The sequence below is a fragment of the Rissa tridactyla genome, chromosome 1, assembly GCF_028500815.1.
Source record: "Rissa tridactyla isolate bRisTri1 chromosome 1, bRisTri1.patW.cur.20221130, whole genome shotgun sequence".
NCBI classification, from domain to species: domain Eukaryota; kingdom Metazoa; phylum Chordata; class Aves; order Charadriiformes; family Laridae; genus Rissa; species Rissa tridactyla.
In genome coordinates, this window is record NC_071466.1 from 64,543,269 (window position 1) to 64,558,040 (window position 14,772).

A 14,772-nucleotide genomic window follows, 5' to 3' on the forward strand; every position below is an offset into this window, starting at 1 on the left:
GCCTGTTTCTGAAAAGAGGGTGCATCTTGAACCCTCTGGTACTTCAAAATAATACTGTTGTGCAAATTCCATGAGGGCCTCAGTGCATAAAAAGTGCATTAAAAAAGAAAAAAAAAGTTATCAGCATCCTACCTAGTTAACTAGCTGTGCCTCCTTACAGAACTTGGCAGTAAATAGCAAGACACCCACTTTTTCTGGAAAAGATACAAACGTCACATGAGTTGCATCCAATGTATAAATTTAAGCTTGTAAACCTGAGGCATTTTTCCTTTCTACAGCCAATAGCTGGAGATGAGGCACTTCCAAGCAGGGATTTATCTCATCTTGAGACAAGCCTCTAATGCAGGTCAGGTAAACACGCTTCATTAGGTATATATTTTTCTCTACTGACATAAACACAGACTATAGGATTAACTCAGATTTAGGTGTTTGTCTTTTTCAGTTATAAGAGATGAATCTGACTCCATGTTATATTTTCAGGTGTCCTGACATAGCCTGGAAAGCAAATTGGAAACTAGTCTTTATAATTGCGATGGATTGTCTAAATAAATGACAAGAATCTGTTCATAACCATTTAAGAGAAATGTAATGTTTTATTTTTATATACATTTTAATACTTTATTATTAAAAGAATGGAAAAAAGAATGGGTGAAGAATTCCCAGATTGTTCCACTACTGTGTAACTGTGTATGTTTCTGACAGAATGGGGTAGGGTCTGGCTTTCAAAACTGACTTTGGAGTATTATATACAGCCCTTAAAATCACACTACCCACTTTGCACACCACCTTCCAGTCTGATATTTTCTAATTGTATTTTACCAAAATCCAAAAAACAATTTAATAAGATAAATGTAAATTTAGATTGGACTTTGCAAATAATTTGTAATTATGCTGCTTATCTCATTAGCACAGAGATAATATTATTCTTATACACTTTTGATTCTAAATATTAGCCCATAAGTATCATAAAACATTAAAATGTTATGTTAGTATAGTTATAGATTCCAATCACACTGTAACATTTTATGAGTCTTCCTCATATGTGCATTACCATTCAAATTTTAAATATATCATAAATTTACATTTTCAATTTATGTTTAGAAGAATGAAGGGCACATGTAGAATTCAAGAAATTTTATGTCCAAAATTACACAGACGCTCTTTTGCTTTCTTCTGTTTTTCAGTGTTTGAAGTGTTAAATAATTGGGTTTACTCTTCTTCTAGAGAAATAAGTATACATACAGTGGATCAATAATATATCACAGGAAAGACGTACGGAGGTGATATACGGAGGTCATTTTATCTTTACTTAAAATGAATGTAATATAAGCTAGTGAAACCATATTCAGACTAGTTTGTTGTAATTACACTTTGAATAGAAGGAGGCCAAGTGACCATTCTTGCAATTTTCACTCGCCTGGCTAGAGCACATGGTCTGTACAGATTCTGATTAACAACAAATTCAAAATTGTTCTCAAAATGTTTTCACAAGGTGTTAGCGACGAGTCACACAGAGCTGCAGCCTGTTACCACTATCCCTCATCTAGTATAAGCTGTTAAAAATTTTTCCAGAGCAGACTAAAAGAAAGGCCATTGTCTCCGTAATGCTTCTTTGAAGTGAATAGCTACTGCTCATGTATTTCTGCAGCTGGGAGGAGTGATCTGACGGAGTGCAGATTTCCTCAGCGTCCAGTCTTTCCCAGCAAGGACGGCTTGTGCTTCTCACTGTCGTATGAGGTCAAAAGAGAAGACGTTCGGTGTCAGTCACAGAACAGTTACAGCATTAGTAGTTACCATTTTGTACTTTTATTTCATACATTTATCGGAATAAAGCAAGAGGATCATCCTTTGCCGTACATTTGTTGAAAATAAAACTGTTTACAAAGATGTTTAGCAGACATGGAGATTTTGCTGGAAAATCACTGAGCTCCTAGTTTCCATGCTACAGAAGACACTAGACAGATGGGCGGTGTCTACCCAAAATAAAAAGAACATGTCCAGCAGAAAGGGATGCCTGACTCTCCCATCCTTCCTCCGAATATAGAAAACCTTCATTAGACAGAAGACTTAGATTAACATTAACACCTGTCAGTCAGCCCATGAAGGGCAACAGTTGATGTCTTTGGAGCAGAAAGTGGAGCTGCCCTTTTGTACTGGATAAGTACTTGGAAATTATTTGCTGAGCTGAGCTGTCTATCAGCTGATCAACCAATTAAGCAATGAATCCCAGCTCTTTTAAGTGAAAGATGCAAGTGTGTCAGCTGTGGAGCAGCTTGGGTGGTCTGAAGGCAGTAACAGCTGTGTGAGACATGGGCAGGGCAAGCAGAAACATAGCACCCAAGTAAATATGTGACTCAGTGAAACACTGGCACGGATAGTATAATTAAAGGTGTTCAGGAAGCACTGGAGTGTGAAGACATAGCAAATAGGGAAATAACAGCTTTTTATACTGTATCAGAGACTAGGAAGGAGATTTTTCTTCTAATTTCAACACTCCAAATAGAGACATGCAATCTAATGGCCATCAAGTGAATACTGCTACGCCTAACAACACTCATCTCATATAGTTCCTGTGCAACTTGAAATAAAATATCTCCTCAGCCAGTACAGCAACAACTATGTGCTGGACCCCTCTACTTCCAGCCGGAATATAAAATGCCTTGGTCCCCTCCTGCCTAAATGCCCCCTCCTGAGCATCAGGTTCTTCAGGAGAGCAGAGAGAATGCTGGCCTCCTCTGAAGACGCAGTGCCACCTCCCTTAGCGGCTATTAGGAGAAGTGTATTAATAATGTTTGGGCTGCAGCCCTTAAGAGTCTGAAAGAGTTATTAATGGCTCTCTCTACTCACACGTTGCATATAGCAGTACAAGCTTGCTGCACTTAATCACACACTTTGTTATCTTCTTAACCCTCTTTTTCATGCTGTGAATAGGGCTCTACAAGTATCTTTGTAACTAGGGAAACTTTCTTTCCTTACTCTCAACTAACTAAGTCACATCGTGTGTTGGATCTGTGGTACTCTTGGTGCTGCTTAGATGAGGAACAAAAAGCACGATTGTAAGGGAGATCCTCCCTTTAATTATTTTGCCAGTGGCACAATTCCTGACTGAAAAATACAGAGAACTGCTCACAGTATAAGAAATATTGGATTTCCTTTCTTTGAATTCCCAGGGAATTAACCACTTCTCCTTCTCTCCTTTCTCCCCTTCTGCCTAAATTTCCCCCCAACCAAGGGCTCCATTGATCTCCTTCATGAATTCTTCAATGGAAGAATACCACACAGGCCCGTGGTAAGGGTGAGGTAAAACACTGTCAAATAACTGTACAAGTACTTGAGCCTTCTGGCTTGAGAGGCCGCAGGTAGTTTCAGCAGTAAGTGTAAGTTACTAGTGGATGCGAGGGGAGGGAAGGCAGGGGGCTGGGGGTGGGTGGAAGAGAAGGGGAAAAGAGACCAAACGAGCTACCGAAGTGCCCAAAATGTCTCACTACAGTTCTGGGTACGTATTCGAGCTTTCCATTTTTCTATTTTACTGTTTCCCAGGCCTTAAATGAATGAAATGTATACATATTATTATGAAATATTTAAATATATATGTATGAAATATATATACATGTATGCAGTTATATATCTCTGTATATGTACAGTTACTTGTTCTCTTGAATTATTCTTGCATTTTCCTTTTTTTCCCTTTTGTTTTTCTCTCAACTGAGGTGGAAGCAGAAGAACTAGGGAAGACAATTATTTTAAATAAATAAATAAATAGCCCAGTACTTTATGCTTTATTATGTCTCTTATAATGAGGTGTTCCAAATCTTCTAGGAGTTTACAAGTTACTGAAAACATGTAAACGCTAGCCGGTAAAAGTTTTTATTCAGTTTGGAGAAGAAAATCTAGATTTGGGCTGATAAGAAAATGGATTTCCTTTCCCAGGAAAATTCAAAACTTGGCAGGGGTGGAAGTGTGTTTGTTTGTTTTCTGTTCAATGTTTTGATGAACTCAAGACCTATCAATTTGAATTTTTTTTAGGTTATTTATTATATATGAAAATAATTAAAAGAAAACATGCTAATCCCCACAGACGCCACTGTTTGTGTTACTTAGAGTCAAATCTTAACTCCGTAAATTGGAAAACAGAATGAACCTGGACCACCTATTTCAAGAAAAAAAAAAAAAAGCCTTAAATTCTGCTCTCCTTAAAGGGGAAAAGGGCATCACTTCTAAAATGTAACTAGACCGAGTATGTTACCACCTTGCCAAAAGATTTGTTAACAACAGTTTTTGTTTGTTTGTTTGATTGATTGATTGATTTTGACAAAATTGCTATGTTTACATGAAAAGTTATGTTTATAATAAATTGTCATTTCTGAAAGGGAAGGAAAAAAGAAGGAATCTTCCAATTGCCTCGAGTCTAGATGAAAGCAAATCAAATAAAATTTGAATGAGTATCTGAATTTTGGGGTGTTTAACTGAACCTCTGAGCCTTTTGAGACATACTTATCAGTAAGGAATAGACTGTCAATAGTTAAAAGAAAAAGATATCAATAAATTATTAAGAAAAACACAACTGGATTCCTTTTTGGTTTCTCATAGGGTATTTTTTTCCCTAAACTAATAATTCTTCTATCTGTGCCTTGCATTAATTTTGATAGCAAATGAGAACACTTTACAGAAAATGTAAATTAAAACCAGCAACATCGTAAAGAATCCCCCAAAGATTTACATTTAAAGCACAGTTTGATATAATCAATACCAAAAATAAAACTCATGCTAACACTGACATTTTATATTTCATTTTCTAACCACACTGCCTTTTCTTGTTCAAGATTTTGATCTCCCTTTCTTTGTTATACATAAATATATATGAATGGAATGAAGGCTAACATGATGAAAAAACAGCTTCCGTTGGCATGAGCAGAGCTTACAAAAACTTTCAGATTTGATTGCTAGAAGTTAGGCTTCTAAATTAAAGATCAGTTGCTTGAAGTGTTAGGCACCTGCAATACCCCACTGGCTTCATTTTTAGAGTTTGGGTCGCTTTTATTGATATGGTTAAATATGGGTTTAGGAACGAGATTTTAAAGAAAGTACTACTGTTCTACTCTTTCCTCCCTTTCTCCTTTCCTTCCTTTCCTGCACACTCTCGCATACACACACACACGTTCATATGTGTATAAAAGGTTTTAAAAGCTAAGTAACATTTCCAGTATGACCCAGCACTTTGTCCAGTACTGTGAATTACATCTAGGATAGGTAGACCTAGATACCACTGAAATGAGATTCAAATTGCTAAAAGGTAGAATAAATATTACATTAGATGGACAACAGAATAAAGTTTAATTAACACTGATATTCATTTTTAGTGCTCCAGTTTTTGTCCTATCTATCTACCCCACTTAACGAATGATGAATTTTTTAAAAATGCCAGCCTGCTCACTCACCGAATGTGGTGGAGGAAGTCAGATAATCAGCAAGAGAGAATTTCTTGATAAAATAATGCAGTCTTTCTACTGCAGTTTGCAAGGCAGAGTCCATGGGCTGCCATTTTATGCCTGCTGTCTGCACAACAATTAGCATCACTGTAGGATAAAAACCAGTATGAAAGTCTAGTTTCTTTTCAGTACTGGGATTTTAAAGTACATTACTCATAGATGGTAGATAAGAACAGTTATATAGATAAGAAAAGCAAAAGGTTTGGTTTATGGATTAAAGCCACAAGAAAAAACTGTGCCTTGGACATAATATGAAACCAAATCTTGCTTATGTTCACCTTCCCTTCACTGAAAGGAAGCCATTCAGGAAAGTTCAAGCATTTTCTGCTGAACACTTACCTAATTTAATTCAGTAGAAAAACTCCAATTAACCTCAGGGCAACCTGATCTGACCTCTTGGCTGGCCACTATGCTGAGCTTGTTTGTTTATTAATCTGGCAGATTTAAGATATTTCTGAATCCAGCATATTAAGATAATTGTAATAGTCACTTATATTAGAGAAAGACAATTATACTTTATTTGATGGATGTCACCATCCTTTCAGGCATTAGTAAGGAAGATTAAGCTGCTTCCTGTACAACTATTTGCATGGCTACCTGAGCATGGTACTTCTATTGTGTGCGTATCACACTTCTTAAGCTATTCATCACTTTTCCTGAGTACAAATTCATTTAAAATGCACCTATCAGTATCAATAAATGAAAGGAAGCGGATGTTTGATGTGTCTCTCTGCACTGACAGGCGCGACACACAGTGCTAAGACCCCTACTGCTTTCTCTAGGAGCCCAGTTTTTGGGTGTCCATAAACATGGTTTGATGGAAGGCCATACAAAAGAGCGGCATGGCCTTTGGCCTTTTTATGACATGGTGGTTTTGGAAGGCTTTGTCTGAGATAAGCCATTGTTCGACAGCCTCTTGAGTTAACTGGCACAAGCCTAATTTCCCTGACATCAATACAGGCTTCTGATAAATCTCTTCCAGTTAGGTTAAATGAAATAGAATATTATTAAGAAGAAGGTTTGGGTTATGGGGTTTTTTTGTGTTTTTATATACTCATCGAAACAAGGCATCTCAAACAGATTTTACCACTAGATAGAGACTGACTAGAAATAGATTTGGAAATTCTTTCTATGAAGAGATGTACTTAGCAAAACTTGCCTTAAAATAATAATTCATAACCATGTATTTCTTAAACACATGTTCCTAAACAAGATATTTCCTAAATACTGCCTCCATAATACTTCCTGAATTGTAGTAGCACGCTCCTTTTTTCTCTTTCTCTCCCCTACTTAGAAAATGAATGCAGCCATGCTGTGTCAGGCCAAGGATCATCTAACTCAGTATGCTTCCTCTAACAATGGCCATAAGCAAATACCTAAGGAGAAATCACGGAATCACGGAATCACGGAATCTTCAGAGTTGGAAGGGACCTCTAGAGATCATCTAGTCCAACTCCCCTGCTAGAGCAGGATTGCCTAAAGCACATCCCTCAGGGCTGCATCCAGGCGGGTCTTGAAAATCTCCAGAGAAGGGGACTCCACCACCTGCCTGGGCAGCCTGTTCCAGTGCTCTGTCACCCTCACTGTAAAGAAGTTTTTCCGTGTATTTGAACGGAACTTCCTATGTTCTAGCTTGTGCCCATTGCCCCTTGTCCTGTCGCTGGGAACCATTGAAAAGAGCCTGGCTCCGTCCTCCTTAAACCCACCCTTTAGGTACTTGTAAACATTAATCAGGTCCCCCCTCAACCTTCTCTTCTCCAGGCTAAAGAGTCCCAGCTCTTTCAGCCTTTCCTCATAAGGGAGGTGCTCCAGTCCCACAATCATCTTGGTTGCCCTTCGCTGGACTCGCTCCAGTAGTTCCCTGTCCCTCTTGAACTGGGGAGCCCAGAACTGGACACAGTACTCCAGTTGTGGCCTCACCAGTGCAGAGTAGAGGGGGAGAATGACCTCCCTCGACCTACTGGCCACAGTCTTCCCTATGCAGCCCAGGATGCCATTGGCCTTCTTGGCGACAAGGGCACACTGCTGGCTCATGGATAATTTGCTGTCTACCAGGACCCCCAGGTCCTTCTCCTCAGAGCTGCTTCCCAGCATGTCCGCCCCTAACCTATACTGGTGTTTGGCATTCTTCCTTCCCAGGTGCAGGACCCTACACTTGCTTTTGTTGAACCTCATTAGGTTCTTCTCTGCCCAGCTCTCCAGCCTGTCCAGGTCACGCTGGATGGCAGCACGGCCCTCTGGAGTGTCGGCCACCCCTCCCAGCTTGGTATCATCAGCAAACTTGCTGAGGATACACTCTGTCCCCTCATCTAGGTCATTAATGAATATATTGAACAAAATTGGTCCAAGTATTGACCCCTGAGGGACACCACTCGTTACAGGCCTCCAACTGGACTCTGTGCCGCTGATCACAAATATGAACAAACTAAGCATACACGATACTTCCAGAATTCTCTCAGCCTCCAAACATTTTCAGTTCAGTGGATTTGCTGAACTGCCTCTGGTTTCTGTATAATTAGTAACTTTAAGAGGCATTATCTTCCACAGACTTGTTTCATCTCAAGTCTATATAAGGTTTTACTTTCAAGGACACCATTTGACAATAAATTTCACAAGTCTCCTATTTTTTTCTGCTTTTTGAATCCAGGTACTACTGGCTTCATCAAAACTTAATTCTTTTTTGGAAGAGGGAAAGAATTAACTTAATCTACATTCTCTGTAACATTCATGATTTTGTAGACTTCTTTCATATTTCCCCTAAGTCACTTCTTTTCTAGGTTCAATAACTACTAGTTTATTCAGTCATTTCTCATAAGAAAGCTAGCCTATATGCTAGCTAACTTTTCATCCTCTTTTAAAATTTCCCTCCAACTCTTTTCTTTAAGTCTTCCTGTTCAACTCCTGTCTTCCTACAATGACTCATGTCTCCATAATACCTCTTATTACACTTTCACCTCATATCTTTTCAGTTACTGTTCTAAATTAAGCATACATTTTCTTGCTCTAGTTTTTGTTCACCTCTTTCTTTTCACAAGGACTCCCACTTTTCATATTTTCTCCCATTACACTGCTGGCACACCCCTTCATCACATACTCATCTCTCACTCCTACAAGCTGCCAGTACATTTCTTCCTACCTGCTGCTTCTAGCATTTCTCCACTGTCCAGGCAAGGAGGGATAGGAAATTGAAATCTCTGTGAAACTCAGAAACTTCTTGATAGGAGCTGCAGCAGCTGATACTTCTTCTCCCTGCCATAAACTTGAAGAGTGCTGCAAGGATGAAAGCGTAAGAGGGATTAATTTCATCAGACATTGGAGACATCTATGCAGACATCTACCACACTGAAGTAGTTTTCTGGACTGGTTGTTTATAATCACTGGGGAGAAAACATAGATGGTCTACTTAAACACCTCTCATATGGACCCTTGTCTGTAAGATATACCCTACAGCACGTACAAGGAAGGAAACCTTAATTTTCCAAAGTTTCTCTGTCACATCAGCAAAATTTACAGCTACTTCAGCAGGCTAAATTACAACTTTTTCTTACCTTGCTCTGGTAGATTTCTGCACACAGAAAATAGCTTGTTGTTCAGTGTCTGCGTCTCCTTGCTTGTCAGCCCTGACCGCACATATGCTACATCAAAAGTCCAGTCTATGACAAGAGACTTCCACCTTCTTGCATGCTTGCCTTGGTAGTTATTAGTTATTGTTATTAGAAACAACAGAAGCAACAAAAAAAGCTACGAGGTTTTCCAGTGGAGGAAGTAGGGAACTTGCACAGAGATTATCAAAACTATTTATCACAAGAGCAAAATCTGCTTTGTTTTCCAGTGACCGCTTTTCTCTTTGCTTCCACCTCTCTTACCATTAGTTAATCACCACTGAAAATCTCAAAGTTATTCATTTCCCAGATGACACACAGGAAAATATTAAGGAGCTTCCAAAGAATTATACTGAAATTATGGGTTACTTTTTTTGCATATTATACTACTAGCAGAGTGGTTTGTGGCTTTGAAAGTTCAGAATCCTTTAAGTAGGTAGTAGAAGTAGGTAGAATAAGAAAGGTAATTCTCTAGGTGGGCTGAAATGACACTTTCCCTCCTATAACATTAACATAATTAGTAGGTAATTGTAATATTTCTTTCTAGTGGAGCGAATGAAGCAATGGTTCAAGTAGAACAGAGAAAGTGATTCTGCAGTTCAAATGATGCTGCTGTGTATTTCTGTACTAAAAATTCATCAGCCGTTCTTGCTAAAATGTTATTACTTCATTAGCAGAGAAATCTTGAAATGTACAAGTAATGTTTGCCTTTTGAAATCTGCATGCTCAAAAACAATTGCAATTAACTGGAACATGCAATCTGTCCAGTTACATGATTACTGCTGAATATCTAGCTAATATTATGCACAGTTACAAATAATTCAACAGATTTATTAATTCTAGGAATTTAAATACATATTTTTGGAGGACTGTGACTGTGGCAACGATGTTAAGGCAACCATGGGGGTCTTATTGATGAGGGGGTTTTGTGTGCCCAAAACTTTTCTGTCTTTTCCAACATTAGCAGTTGATCTATTGAAAGATAATTTCTTTCCCCTAAAACTTTCTTTCTTTATGACTGTCCATAATATGCTGATTTCAGAAAAAGAATTTAGCTCATGCTAGTTAGTCTCACAATAATATAATATCAGGGGGGGGGGATCATGATCCACCTGAGAGAAGGGTACATTGCTGAGATATAAAACTAGGATCTTCTCCTTCAGTTATGGATGTTAAAAATGCTACAGTAGTTATTTTCCAGAACTGAAAGGCAGTCCTGATAGCTGTCACATTGAACATATTCTACCTCACCAAAAACCAACTTCTTAAAAAGCAGTGGCTAGATTTTGGAAGCCTCCGCAGCTATGAATTGCTTCTATTCACTAGTCACTGACAACTTCGATGAGATGCTGGGAGGAAAGCTGTATCTTTTTCCTGTGCTCACATCAAGATACAACTGAGATACTACTCTGTGTGTGGGAATGAAGGTGGAGAGAAAGAAAACAAAAACGCCAGTGAAGAGATAAGGTGGAAAACCCCTGCTGAGAAGCATGCCATGACAAACAAATGGAGGAAGACTGTGGAAAAAAGTAACAGAAAGGCATACACCCTGCATTGTTTGGTGGAACCGCGTTTCAGAAAGTCCCAAAGCTGTAACTGCTTTATCACCTAACAAAAGCTATTTCTGAAAGGCTAAGTAACATATTTTCTCTGGCCTCTCTTCTCTGTCCAAAAGACTACCATAAGGTGATAACTTATTAAACTAACTAACTAACATAACTATTAAACTGAAATTAGGTCAGGTAACAGACTTCCATACTTCTTTCTCCTTGGATTCGTCTGTTATACTATGGGCTGACGCGGATTCTATGGTCCTCAATCAGGAACTGTGCTTTTTAAAAATGTAAATCACTTAAATATTTTGGCTATGTCCACAGTTTTTTTGTAAATGTGTGACCTCGAACCTATCAATAATACAGTATCTATAATGCAAAAGTCTTAGGGGCTTGTAGTATTTAAGCTGCACAGATCTACAGTGCAGATTCATGCATTTAAGCAAATTGTCTTGGTACCTTTCATAGTCAGTGGAGAGAAAAAGTCTCTGATGTACTGACCATTTGACCCGTTCAGAGATATGCAAGTATGAGATTATTTGTGCTGTAGAAGGACTTATTACTCTGCATTTAATTAAAGGAAGCCTAGATGATTAGCCTTCAATGTAGATATCTATAGACATCTAAAATTAGGTGTTCTGAACCCTACGTCTTATGCTTTGCCATATGAGAAGAATAACAAATAACACTGCAGCCTCATGTGACTGAGAGCAGGCAACAACGTTAAGAGGCAGCCAGGAGTATCCCTTCTGTGGGGGCTGCTTTGAAGGCAGTGCCACACCTCCTGGCCACAGATCAATAAGGTCTGCACGTGTTGCACAATAAGGTAAGCACATGTTGTAGCTGGTGAGTAAGTAACACACAGGAGATCCACCTGCCCCCAGCCACCTAGAAACTATCTTAACCATCAGTCCAAACTAAACTCTTTGGAAGGCACATAAACTTAAAATTGATGAAACCCCTTGCCATCTAAGTCAATTAATGTATTTCTCTTACATTCAGTTTCGACAGATTTTCATTCCATTCTCTTTTTTTTCTTGCACTTCTTTCATACCTTTCACTGATTGATGTTTCACCACTTTCATTATATCACTATTCTGAAGTTGCCAACAATAAGAATAACCTCTCACTATCACAATTAGAAATATATGTCAGTAAAGTATGGCAGTTAATTGCTGTTTGAAATCTCAGACATCTGTTTTCTTACAATTGTTTTACAATACCATATGGGAACAAAAACCACAGGATGGAAATTACTTATCCAAAATGGCAGGTAAAGCTGCAGAATAAGGAGACATGTCAAATACCTTTCTTTTAAGTGGACATAGGTCACGGTCATGAAATCAGATGTAAAAAAAGCCTTTAGGATCAAATCCCATGATCAGCTGTACATTCATAGCCCCATGAACCCACATACATTGCACTGTGGGAGCAGGGTCTGAGGGCATGTCATGCTACAATGCACCAGTTTTACACACAAAAAAAAAAAAAACAAACAACAATTTGCAACATTACATAGCTATGAAGTGTTTCTAAGACAAAAGAGTTTGCAAGATAAGACGTTGGGGATGTGCAAATACCAGCAATAAATTGCTGAAATAGCTACCATTAGGATTAAGGATGCATAACATGGATTAAGAATAGCTTCCATTCTGTTAACAGCATCTGAATCATTTGATGCTAGAGAGATTCAAACAGCTTTCAATTTGCATGATGCCTTTTCAAGGTATGTCAAAGCTTCTTACTGCCCTTAGAATTTTTCCTAAACAAATAACTGTAAATTTAATCTGCCAGTACCTATTATAAGCTTTATTTATGCCATCTAACCGTAGAGGAAAATATAGTCAGCAGGAATCCAGGAGGAATATATACTTCTAAATATAACTTTGTGTGAGGCAATTAGTTTGATGACTCCTATTTTTTCTTAAATCAAGCAAACCTAGAAGCACAGTTCTGATTTGAAGTATCCTTTTAGCTTGGTCCTGGGTAATGGATGTACATTAAAGCACATGTAAGTATCTCATAATACTATATGTCAATACATATTCATCCCTTTTGAGAACTCGGTGTACAGGCAAAGAAAGGAAGAATACTTGGGGAAAAAGAATTGATTAGTTTATGAAAGTAGTTTGTTTTGCAAGCTAGAGGCTGTTCTCTCTTATACCTTGAGTGACACTAAGTCACTACATACTCTTAACTTTGTGAGGTGGCAAGCACACTGCCAGTGCAGTAACAATTAATAGTCTCATTGTAAAGGACGGTATTACAATCTTGGATTAAAAATAAGATGAAAAAAATAGCAGCTGAAAAGGCATACCACACTGTTTGTGTCTTAATTGTAGAAGCAAGGAAGAAGGTAAATGAAATTAAATTGAACTTTGACTGACTTAAAAGACAACATAATCTTATCTAATAGTAATCACCTAATACTGTCTATTTTTGGACTCCTTAAATTGTTTGAAGGTTTATTACATACTGGAAAAAGTTGGTATATTTGGGGATAAATGAGCCTTGAAAGAACCTCCTCAGGTTAGAATCTCTCCCTGTACATCCAGATGATCCTGCCAGTTCTGCCAGAACCACAGAAGGGGAAAAATACATCTGAAAGCATTAGCTGTGTGCAGTCCAGCAGTCAGCCTAATTGAACTGAAGGGGCGGAAGGAGTTTGTTAGGAGCAATATGCCAGTAATTCTAATTAACAGAAGCACACAGTAAATTTCAGCTTTTGTTTAAAAAAAAAAAATAGAAAAAGAAAAATAAACAAGCATCACTTTTTGGTTGAATAAAAGAGGGTATTCAAAATGTCCTGACCTTAAAGTACTTCTAAAAAAACCCAAGCTTATCCCCACAGCGATTACTCTTTACATTTGTGCTTATTGAAGTGTCCAGTTCTCTGAAAGGGGAGGAGAAAGCAGACAACCATTTCTTGCACAGATGGAAGGAACCATTGCACACAGAATGATATTAGTTTTCTTGTTTATCTAGTATCTAATCTGAGTTAGCCTTTTTGGCTTCCTCAGTGGAAGGAAACAAATCACCCTCTGGAAAGATCTATATCTTCCCCTTTACCATACAAGGTACCTCTTCAGTTAGCTTAGATTTGACACCTAAACATCTCGGACGCCTGATGAAACAAGATTTGGTTGATCTGTAGGTTGACCTGTGGTCTTTGCTTTCCACAGTCATTCAGCTGGCTACCTGGGCTGTTAACATACAAATTGGCATCATACACCAGAGAAAAGGGTGTGGTGATGGGAGCAGCACACAGTGAGAAAGATATATGGGAACTGGCAGGGAGAAGTAGAATTTTTTTTAAAAATAAACAGCAGGAGTAAAGCAAAAGGAAAGCTTTTCAAAAAGCAGATTGTTTAGTGTGTTAGAAATAGATGCAGCTGCAATAAGGGGGCAAAGCTGTGCATGATGAAGTCTTCCCTCAGCACATCAAGTGTATGCTGAGAAATGCTAATATGCTAAAGCTACATTCCTCTGGGTTCCTAGTAAAAAGTTCCATGTGGTAATCTTCGATTGTTGTAACCACATCCTGGGTCCCTTGGTTAGATTTTAACTAAAAATTCGATGGGAGCTGGAGGGATGTTCCTCTGTAAAGCCTCTGTAACCACTGAGTAAAGACCTCAGAATTTGCCTTGCAACATCATAGAGATAATATCCATTTGTAAGGAAAGAAGTTCCTGTTCAATAAAGAAAAGTGATACTATTTCCTTGTGGATTTTAAACAACCCTTTTCAAATACTTCTTGCTTTAATTTGTAAAGTTACTTCCATGCAAGGAGCTCAGTGGATAAGAAATATTTTATGTGAATGCTCCAAATAAAGAGGATGGGACAAACATGGGATAAATGACTTCTCTCAACTCGTTAGTGACAGAGAAGCAAGCCTTTAGGCTTTATCCTCCTCTGCCAGAAATAATCCCGCTTTGACTTTTGAGAGAGAATCCTCTCTCCTCAGGGAGAGGATTTCTAGAAAAGCCAGAATCAGCTACACCAATCATGATAGGATACGGTATGTATACAACAGTAGACAGTGAGCTGCAGTTTGGCTATAACATTATAACAGCAGCCAGAACTGCATAAAATTTAAATCAAATCCAGGGCAGAATTAGGTTGCACCC

General features: G+C 38.3%; 1 long non-coding RNA gene across 1 annotated transcript; it reads right to left on the minus strand.

Annotated features, from left to right (window-relative positions):
• Positions 1-1,431: 1,431 nt before the first annotated feature.
• Positions 1,432-9,179, minus strand: LOC128919497 (uncharacterized). Its single transcript, XR_008469900.1, has 3 exons — positions 9,038-9,179; positions 8,626-8,759; positions 1,432-1,725 (listed from the first exon to the last, which is right to left on the minus strand). It is a non-coding gene; the product is annotated as an uncharacterized LOC128919497 (long non-coding RNA).
• Positions 9,180-14,772: the final 5,593 nt, after the last annotated feature.